Raw genomic sequence first — 10,985 nt, 5'->3', positions numbered from 1 at the left:
TTGAGAAAGACATGAGACCTGTGGAACACTTTTTTAGAAACCTGTCTGCTTTGTCCAGCTGGCACTCTGTGCACATGACTGCCTGTTTTTTCTTCCTCTACATGTGCACAGTGTGGCTTGGCTGGACCGTTTCCTTCGTCGTGCTCTTCATGATTCTCCAGCTTTCTGTAAATTATTTAATTTCCAAAGGCTGGAGAATCGAGTGGAGCATCATACCCGACATGGGTGAGCCAGTGGAACATCTACAAGAGAACCTAAATATGGTTCAGATGTTCCACTGGATTGCCAAAACTGCTCAGAAAACCCAGAAGCTTTTTGGAAACATGGCTGACATGCTTGAGAAGATAAAAAACCTCTGCATGTGGGCCCGGCCGGAGCTCACTTTTAGGTTCTACGTGGGACTTTGGCTGGTGTTTATCTTCTCATGCATGTTTCCATTCCGGCTGCTGGGTTTTGTCATAGGTGTTTCTGTAGGGATCAAGATTTTTATCATCAACTTGATCTTTGAAAGGTTCCCAAAGCTGCGGCAGCGGTTTGACGTCCCCTACAACTTCTGGGCTAATTTACCCACTGACCTGCAGCTGAGGGACCCCAGAAACACCTTGCTGAGCAGGTGGAAGGCCAAAGCAAAGGCCCGATGGAGCACGGCCCGAAGGAGCATTTCTGATGCTCTTCTCGGTGCCAGAAGGAGGCGCCTTTTCCCTCCACGCTCCCGCTTCATCGGGACCTTTCATGCATGGCGACGTCGGGTATGGCGACGATAGCGGACAAAAGTGTGTCCCAGGTCTCGCAGGATGATGGGAGCAACTGCTTTTGGAAAAGCGTTTCATGTTCAAGGAACAACCAACGGATGTCTTTGGGAAAAGGTAAGAAATGAAGTCACACCTGACGTTACGGTTTCTCCAGCCCCTCCTCTTGATCAAGGAACTTTTGGAGAGGAGCTAAAACTAACAAATTCGGAAGATGAAAGAATCCCAGAACAAATCCTTATTGACCATTTCGAGGCTGGAGAAATCTGACTGGGACTGAACATGTGTCCTGATGTGTTCAGTTAAATCAAATTATGGGATTTAAAGGTAAAAAGATTTGACAGGTTTCCTGTTTGCAGGTTTCTCTCCGGGTGCTCCGGCTTCCTGCCACAGTCTGAAATTAAGACTGTTTAGTTAATTGGCCTCTAAATTGTGCTCAGGTGTGATTGAAACATTTCTTTTCTTTTCCTTGACTAAACCGTTTGCCTGGGTCTGAATTCCTGCCTGGGTTCTTCTGTCTTCATGGGGTTTGCAGTTTCTCCGGTTCTCTCCGGCTTCCTCCCAGAGTCCAAAAAAATGATTGCTGATTTATTTGGCTTGTCTAGTTGACCTTTGCCCCATGTCTTCTTCCCTCTCTTTTGCTTAAAGTAGTTTTGGCTAAAACTACTTTTAGCAAATATCAAAAAGTAGTTTCCTGTTTGCAGGTTTCTCTCCGGGTACTCCGGCTTCCTGCCACAGTCTAAAATCACGACTGTTTAGTTCATTGGTCTCTGAATTCTGCTAAGGTGTGATTGAAACATTTCTTTTATTTTCTGAAATGTTTGCCTGGGTCATCTTGCTGTGGATTGCCACATGACTGCCCCTTGCTGTGGCAATCCATCTGCTCAGGAAGGTGTTTGTGGTTCAGCTGCAGGTCGGTGGGTAAATTAGCCCAGAAGGTGTAGGGGGCGTCAAGCCGCTGCCGCAGCTTCGGGAACCCAGCCTGGGCTCTTCTGTCTTCATGGGGATTGAATGTTCTCCAAGTGGGGCCAAAACTATCCCTCCATCCACTAAGGGGGCAACTTCGTTGGCGCAGGAGCCGAATCCCTGGAGATCCCTGGATCCGGCGGACAATGTCGGCACACGGGCCAGACCACCTGGAGGCGACGAGGGAGCCCTGGGACCACCTGGAGGCGTCGAGGGAGCCCTGGGACCACCTGGAGGCGACGAGGGAGCCCTGGGACCACCTGGAGGCGACGAGGGAGCCCTGGGACCACCTGGAGGCGACGAGGGAGCCCTGGGACCACCTGGAGGCGACGAGGGAGCCCTGGGACCACCTGGAGGCGACGAGGGAGCTCTGGGACCACCTGGAGGCGACGAGGGAGCCATGGGACCACCTGGAGGCGTCAAGGGAGCCCTGGGACCACCTGGAGGCGACGAGGGAGCTCTGGGACCACCTGGAGGCGACGAGGGAGCCATGGGACCACCTGGAGGCGTCGAGGGAGCCCTGGGACCACCTGGAGGCGACGAGGGAGCCCTGGGACCACCTGGAGGCGACGAGGGAGCTCTGGGACCACCTGGAGGCGACGAGGGAGCTCTGGGACCACCTGGAGGCGACGAGGGAGCTCTGGGACTGTGGCTGGCCTTTATCTTCTCATGCATATTTATGGAAATAAATATGTGCCATCAGAATTTGAATAAAAAATGCCTCTGAAATTTGAATGTTGTATATTAGTGCTTACTAGAGGAACTAGAATGACACAATGTTCAGAGTAGGTATTTCATTTCTCTGAGTCTGTACTGTTTATACAGGCAGTTTTAAATATGACACTGAAATTGTTTTTTATGCAAAATTTTATTGAATGTACTTAGATGAGTTCATATATGCTTGAAGTATTAGAAAATAAATTACATAAGACAAACAAAACTTTTTTCTGATTCTTATAATGCAAGAAATGGAAAGTCCTAGAACAATGTACAAATGTACCTACTAGGTTCCTTTTGAGTAAAGAAAAAACAATCGAATTACAAATTTAGAACATTTTAGTTCTTAAACATGTCTACCATAAAGACACTAAAATTCACCTTTGTGGTAACATGATCAGCATTTTGCTTTACATTTCATAAATGGTGAATTTTGAAACTGGTACGGAAGCTTATTGCTATTTAATCCAGGGGGAAAAAATCGAGCGCTATCACGTTATAACGTCATACGTATCTTATTAAAACGTGATAGTTATCTTGTTAAAACATGATACGCATCTTGTATAAACATGATAATTTTATGTCCAGGAAGTGGCGATATTATGCCAGGCTAGTACAGTGGCTAACAGGACTTGGTCGAGTTTCCCTTCATGTTTAGCCTAAAACACGGAGATACTGATGCTGCTTTGCACTGTGGTTGAAACCAATAATAGCAGGCACATGTTACTGGCACCAGACCTCGGGGAATCTGAGCCAGTATCAAGCGGTGCAAAGGCACATGAATCCTTTGCAACCAATTTCTGTGGATCACAGAGGAAGCGAGTTGAAACAATGTTACTCTGGCAGAGCTCGTTTATTCTGAGCCGCGCATTTTCAATTGAACAAACAGTCAACAACATCCTGAGTTTCCACAAAGAAATAAAATAAAATAAAATAAAATAAAATCCTCAAATAAAATAACATAATAGCAAAAGAAATTAAGAAAATCTAATCCTAAATTAACATAACCCAACTGAACAAAACATTCCATCTACAACACACAGTAAATTGACACACCAACGTTTGTCAGTTACAACTGTTTTTTTAACGTTTGTCAGTTGTAACTGTTACAGCGGCCACAAAAGAGATCAAGCCCACCACAAATAAATACACTGTTATAAGAAACAAAAATATTATAATGCTACCCAAACAATACTATGGAAGCCCATTTCTATGGAAGCCGATTTCCGCCATGAAAAAAAAAAAAAAAAGACCAACAGGAAGTCATAATTTCGACTTTCAAAGTCATAATTATGAGATTCAAAGTCATAATTTCGACTTTCAAAGTCATAATTTCGACTTTCAAAGTCATAATTATGAGATTTAAAGTCATAATTTCGACTTTCAAAGTCATAATTATGAGATTCAAAGTCATAATTTCGACTTTCAAAGTCATAATTTCGACTTTCAAAGTCATAATTATGAGATTTAAAGTCATAATTTCGACTTTCAAAGTCATAATTATGAGATTTAAAGTCATAATTTCGACTTTCAAAGTCATAATTTCGACTTTCAAAGTCATAATTATGAGATTTAAAGTCATAATTTCGACTTTCAAAGTCATAATTTCGACTTCAAAGTCATAATTATGAGATTTAAAGTCATAATTTCGACTTTCAAAGTCATAATTATGAGATTTAAAGTCATAATTTCGACTTTCAAAGTCATAATTTCGACTTTCAAAGTCATAATTATGAGATACCGGAGCAGTTGGAGACAAGCCTCCTTAGAATAACAGCTCCGCTCCAGCTCCCAGTTAAATCCTAAATCCAAGGTCCAACCTTTGCTACTGCGTTAAGAGTCAGTAAAAGGTAGGTTCGCCTTTTTTGATTTTTGATTTTGTTTAGATTCCTTCGTTTTGAATGCTTTTTGATCGTGTGGTGTTATGTACATCGTTCGTTGTATTAGCAACATGAGCTAGCTGCAGGTTAACCGTCAAAGCGTGCTAACCTTGTTATAGCATATTTAACCGGGTTTTTTTTAAGTAGTCCGTTAATTAGATTGTTTTTATTGGGGTATCAAAACGTGCGGCTCGATGCCGAGAAGGGAGCTATTATTTTTATAAGGAATCGGACTTACGATGGCGACGTAAAAAGCGTCAAACGGGCCAAATTTCCAACTGCCGAAACGCAGAGCCTAACTGACACCAACTGCCGCTTTTTTAGAGTGAGAAATGAAGAGAATTTTTGACCCCAAACTAATTTTGAGATCGCCCTCACGCCCACAAATATCGCCCAATTGGTATCAAACTCGGTCATGACATCGATACGCCTGCCTGCTCCGGTAAAATGTTTTCGAAATTTCTCTAGGGCTTACGGTTTTCTGTCAAGGTGCTTCAGAGCGAAATCATGCGCCAGGATAACTGACGCTCTCCCAGATTCACGTCCATGTATTTCTGAAAAATTTCTGAGCTCTGCATGCACCATTTTTGTCTCATCACTGCAATTACTGTGAGTGAGCTACAAATATGAATCGTGGAACTATGGGAGAAGACAAATAGCCCTTTCATATGCTTCAAACGGTTTTCCAATACTTCTCTCAGTTCCTGAACGGCAAGGAGTTGTTCAGGCTGCTTTTTCCATATAAACCAATGGGGTGTCTCATAAAGATAGAAATCTTTTTCCACCTTTCTGTGTCACACACACATGACAGTTAGCAGAGGATTGATAACCATAGCAATGGAACACAGGAGGCGATTGGCTGCTGGTCAGGACTACAAATACGCATCACTGTAGTTCTAATCAATACTCAGTTAAAACAGAGGGCTGAGCTGCCATTTAGAGCTACTGGCTGTTTTGGCCAGTAAATAACGGATTTAACCCAAACACTGTTAGACATGTTAATTAGTGTGATCATTTAATATGAAGCTTATGTTTTTTTTCAAAATAAAAGCCTCAATATCCCCCTCAGGATAATGCACCGCCATAGGCGGTGCAATAATATTAGCATGCATTATATTTTTCTCTCAGGTTAGGGAACTGCCTTGCGCAGCAAGGCAGTTCATTAGCATTAGCCTTTTACCTTAAATAAGCTATTAGCTATTTTCTTACTTATTAGCCATGTTTAATATACTGAGTGGAGTAAGTCAATTACAGACAACATTCTAATGATATCCCACATGCTATTGACAGCATGTAGGGAAAGATATGTTCATGGATTTAGTGTGGCAATTAAAATTTCGATTAATGAAAATTTCAAAATAAAAGCCTTGACAATTTTTACATCAGGTATTTGCTCTTTTTGGCTTTATGTGACTTTTTTATCCAAAGCACTGATACACATGGGATTAGTTTGGTCCTTTGAAATGAAGCTTAACAAAAATTTCAAAATAAAAGCCTTGAGTATTTTACATCAGATAGTTGCTCTTTTGAGCTTTATATAACTGATTTAACCCAATGACTATTACACATGGGTTTAGTTTGGCCCTTTAAAATGCAGCATACTGAAAATTTCAAAATAAAAGCCTTTAATATTTTTACATCAACTACTTGTGTTTTGAGCATTATATAACTGATTTAACCCAATGACTGTTATACATGGGATTAGTTTGCACCTTGGAAATGAAGCTTAACAAAAATTTCAAAATAAAAGCCTTGAGAAATTTTACATTAGGTAATTGCTCTTTTGAGCAATAAATAACTGATTTAACCCAATGACTGTTATACATGGGATTAGTTTGCACCTTGGAAATGAAGCTTAACAAAAATTTCAAAATAAAAGCCTCATCATGCCCCTGAGGTTAGTGCACCGCCACAGGAGGTGCAATAATATTATTCTGCATTATCTTTTTCTCTCAGGTTAGCATGACTTAGCATTAGCATTTTAGCTTAAATAAGCCATTAGCTATTTATTTGACTTATTAGCCATGTTTTTTCTACTGAATGGAGTAATACCATTATAGAAAACATCCTAGTGATGTCCCACATGCTAGTGACAGCAATGATGCTAACATTAGCATTTTTGCTAATTTTAGCTGATACACTTACTTTATCATACTGAATGGTGCAAGTACATGTTAGTCAACATTCTTGTCATTCTCCTCATATGATTGCAGCTTTCTTTAGCATCGATGCTAATTTCTAGCATCAGAACGCTGGGTCCAAACCGACGGGCACACTTTGGCAGGCCCCGGTTAAATTTCTTCAGGAATTTTCTAGTTTCAGAGTGCGATAAGAAGTTTATACTCCAAAAATTCAATAAGTTAATATGTATAATTATTTTGTGGCATTAATACAAGCAATAGCTAGTAGGTTAAAACAAGCTCCACAGCTTGATGTATGCACGTTTTGTTATGCATAATGTGATTGACTATCTTTCCCGTTAAATTGTTTTTGTCGATACATAGACAAGAGTAAAATATGGAAGTACAATATGCATCAGTTTTCAAACTGTTTTCTTAGCAGTTTCATGTACACTTATGCTAATGCTGGAGATCTACAGCTTTACATTGACAATATTTACAAAAGCAATTCAAAATAAGAAAAATTGAAAAACAAGGAACTTAAAAAATCCCCAAAACAGGCAGGCCCTGTTGAAAATTTTAACTCCTCAACTTTACTCAACTTTCAGGATACCTACAAAAGAGACAGAGGAGGTTCCTTTGACCTGAACCTAAACCTAAACAGAGGTAAGTTGCAACTCTTGTGAAAATCCAATTTATCATATTATCTGTTTAAATGAAAGTAATTAAGATCAAAACTAAAATCATTCGATGATGTTCATGCACTTGACTCTTTTATAAAGATGGGAATTTCATTTTGAGAATTGTTCAACCATTGAAATATTTTAGGGGAAAAATGTAAACAGAACTTTCAGACCTAAGCTCTACACTTTACCATTTAGTTGGTAGATTGGTAGATTTTTCTTTATTACTTTTATGTAGTTTCTTTGTGTATTGGTTTATTTTTGCAGATCTGTACAGCTGTTTTGTTGTCTATTGTCTTTATTTTAGCAGGAGCTTGAGTCTGAAATACAGTTTCTATTTGTCTTGTAGGGTTTGTCAAGAGAAGTGGAGTTTTGATGACTACACTGAGCCCTCTGTGACAACTGAGGATGAAGAATCTGCATCTTCACATCCCAGACGAACCTCTTCTCTTTCCAGGGGATGAGGACGGCGAACTGCAGGAGGGTGATGGACTCCCAGCATGTGAAAGGTCTGACCTCGTGGAGGGGGGTGTCAAGAAAACCCGAGCTCATCCCACTTCCCCATGCTGGAGATTTAAGTTTAACAGTAATAATAAATAAAGTTATCTTTAAAATGAATCACTCAAGTGACATCAAGGCCCAGCAGTAGACTTAGGTGTCAATAAAATAAATCTGGTTGTGTGTGTTGTTTTTGTCTCATGCTAACTTTGCTTTAATTCTACTTTTTTCTATCTAATCATAAGAAATCATAGTCAGACAGAAAGAGTCATGAAACAGGAAAAGCAGGTTTCCTGGAAAAAGAGGAAGTTTCCAGCCTGCAGATTTATAAAAATAGCTGAGACTATTCCTTATTTTAAAGCATGAAAGTTTTAAAGAATGAAATCTAAACATTTTGAGTAATTTGATAAGATTCAAAATAAAATTTTTATATTAATACAGGTTTACTTGTAATAATACTTACAGTTACATTTGTGAGAACACTTACAAGAAAAACAAGTAACTGTAACTTTGGTATCAAATAATTAGAATCATGGATTATTCTTGGTTTCTTTTCAGAAAAACATCTGTAATAACTCACATTAAGATTATAATAAGTATAATTAATAAGTTATGGTTATAAAATCATAAATGAATGCTAAATCAGAGAAGCTAAAGAAAATAAACGTGATATAAATGTGATTTTGACATTGAACTTGACATGGTGTAAAAAGGTGTAACTGCAATTAATTAAACATCACTGATATGTTGGAGGTAGATGGTAGGTGAAAGGTGAAAGGTTAAGGGAAAAGGGGGAACTAACAGAAGAGCAGAGATGATCAACGCTTTATTTAGAAACAGATTGAACAATGTAAACGTTTCAGAGAAAAGGTCATGCAGGCAAGGGACATAGGAGGTTGAGCAACCCTGAGACATTAGCACAGACATCAGGAAATGTCTGTAAGACAGTGATGGATATGAGATCATCTGTCTAAGCAGTCAGCCAATGAAACAAGCACAGCAACAGTGCTAGCCAATGCAAACGCACCAAAAGGTGGATAAACCCTATAAAAGGTGGGTGCAAAAGAGGAACCTTTGGTTGGATCCTCCGGGCAGCTTCGAGCCAAGAGATGGACAAAGAACTCTGCAGCTGAAGAAGAGCCGGGGCCACGGAGCCGAAGACTGTCCTGCGCATGGGGACCAACCCGTCTGGCCCACAACCTGTGGCTTCAAATCGCACTTCTCTCATCGGCTGGGTTCAGACCCCAAAGACAAAGATGAAGACAAAGGCAAAGACAAAGAAGAAGAACTGGTGCCTTTTTTCCTGCCAGCACCAAGTCCTGTGTGACCTCACGATCCATGCGGAGAAGAAGCCCATCAGACCTACAGAGATCCCTGCCTTCGCTGATCAACTTCCTCCTCCTGCTGCAGCACCTTCTTCATCATCAGGCCAGGTCTGGGGTTCGAAACGCCAAACTCCGTCCGTCTCTCTCAAAGGTTCCCTTTTTTAGTTCTCAGTGTCAGCAGTAGGAAAAGATAGATTAGATGATTGATTTTACTTATTTGATTATTTCTGCTACTGAATTAAGCTGTACTGACCCTTGCAAAAATGCCTTACTAATAAAATATTTAGCATAAAGAAAATCTAAAAGATGTTGTGGACATTCAGTTAATGAGTCACCTTAAAGTTCTTTGATGGTTGTAAAATAGCTGTGATGTTTGATTCTGGAGAGGAAGAAGTGGAAAATGTTTTATAGGTTGCTGGTAGCCCAAATGTAAAACATCATCCTTGGGACTCGCCCGAGTCACTAAAACCTACCTGGTTCAATAACAAATGCAAGTTGTAAAATAGAGAACGAGCGACCGTTAACAGGTGTGCTCTGTGAAACTAGCTGGCTGTAGGCTGCTCAGTCTGGCTAATTCACAGGGGGAAGAAGGGTGGGACACCTGGATGTAGGCCGTCAGAAACCAGGCGAATCGTTTCTCGAAACCAGCTTAAACAGAGTTTACTTCAGTTCTGGACAGGGTAGATCCCAGCAGATTTAGGAAACTCAATTAACCCGTTAGAAGGAGAGCTGGTAGCACATCTCCCCTCTCAGAAGAGGAAGCAGAGAGTGAGAGAGTAGAGAAAGGAGGGGGGGGTGTTGCGCAACAACAGGTTGGACAATAAATCAGTTATATGTATCTCGATACACACGTGATCAATATCAATAGATAGTAAGTCTGACAGAATATTCAATAGAATATTCTCTGAACTCTGATCCAGAACCACATACCATTCTGGAGGATGTAGGCACAGTCAAGGCTTCTCAACCTCTCAAGGCTAGCTCATCTAGGTTGATGGCTTCATTTAACTCACTGGTGAACTAGCAACAAGCTGTTGAGTAACTTGCGGAGCAGCAGTTTAATGTTTCACCACTGTGCCTCATAAATGTTTTTAAAAAACATTATGGTGTGAAAGCTGTGGATAAAATGGGAAAGGTCACATCACCAGTTTGGCAGTATTTCAGATATAAAAAAAATAATTGATATAAAATAATAAAAAATTCTTGTATCGTGAAATGTTTTTCAGTAATATCATTCAACCCTATTCTCATGTTCATAATAAATTTTTTGCAATGTTATGTTTTATTAGACATTATTCATTAGTTATTGTGTGTAATTGTCACAGGATGGATGAGATATATGACTTCTTAAAATCACGGGATGTTTCAGAGGAAGTCATACAACGACTGCAAAAGGATAAGGTAGCTAGATTGCTAAGGAAATCAGTACATTTAGAAGTTATCATACAACACTATTATAGAGACATGGTGAAGACAGATCAGTTTTATCATGTGGCTGTTTTTACTGGGTTTTCCCCCCCATTTTTATAGGTTAAATAACTGTTTTAACTTTTGTTTTCTAGATTGACTCCAGTGTCCTTCTGCTCATGACAGATGATCAGCTTAAGGAGTATCTCCCATCTTATGGTGACCGACTGGCACTTCTCGGATATTGCAGACGAAGGGAAAATGATCCTGCTGGCCGGAAATCAAAACCTTTTGACCGATTGAGAGCCAAGATTTCAAGGAACAAAGGCAACGATCAAAAGCAGATCTCAGAAAATGTTAGCATCAGAAATGCTCAAAAAACTGTTCGAAAAGTTGAGATAGGATGGATGAATTCTCGAGATGGGGAGCTTTTACAAGTTCGGACAAAGAAAGGTGGTGGAACAAGAAAAATTTATGTGTCAAAGGACTGTAGAAAAAATGACTTAATTGAAAAGGCAGTGGGTTTGTTTTTTCCGTCTCAAAGAAATTCACATGGAAGAATTACAGATTTTGAGGTTGACATGACAGATTTCCAGGAACATTCACTTGATGAACATATTACAGTTGGAGAACTTTATGA

General features: G+C 40.1%; 1 long non-coding RNA gene across 1 annotated transcript; it reads left to right on the top strand.

Annotated features, from left to right (window-relative positions):
* Positions 1–4,075: 4,075 nt before the first annotated feature.
* LOC116735041 (uncharacterized) lies at positions 4,076–10,985 on the top strand. The gene is made up of 3 exons (XR_004342317.1): positions 4,076–4,282; positions 7,041–7,098; positions 10,501–10,985. It is a non-coding gene; the product is annotated as an uncharacterized LOC116735041 (long non-coding RNA).

Source organism: Xiphophorus hellerii, chromosome 16 (assembly GCF_003331165.1).
Source record: "Xiphophorus hellerii strain 12219 chromosome 16, Xiphophorus_hellerii-4.1, whole genome shotgun sequence".
Taxonomy (NCBI): domain Eukaryota; kingdom Metazoa; phylum Chordata; class Actinopteri; order Cyprinodontiformes; family Poeciliidae; genus Xiphophorus; species Xiphophorus hellerii.
The sequence above is the reverse complement of the archived record's forward strand: the minus strand, read 5'-3'. Positions and strand labels throughout refer to the sequence as shown.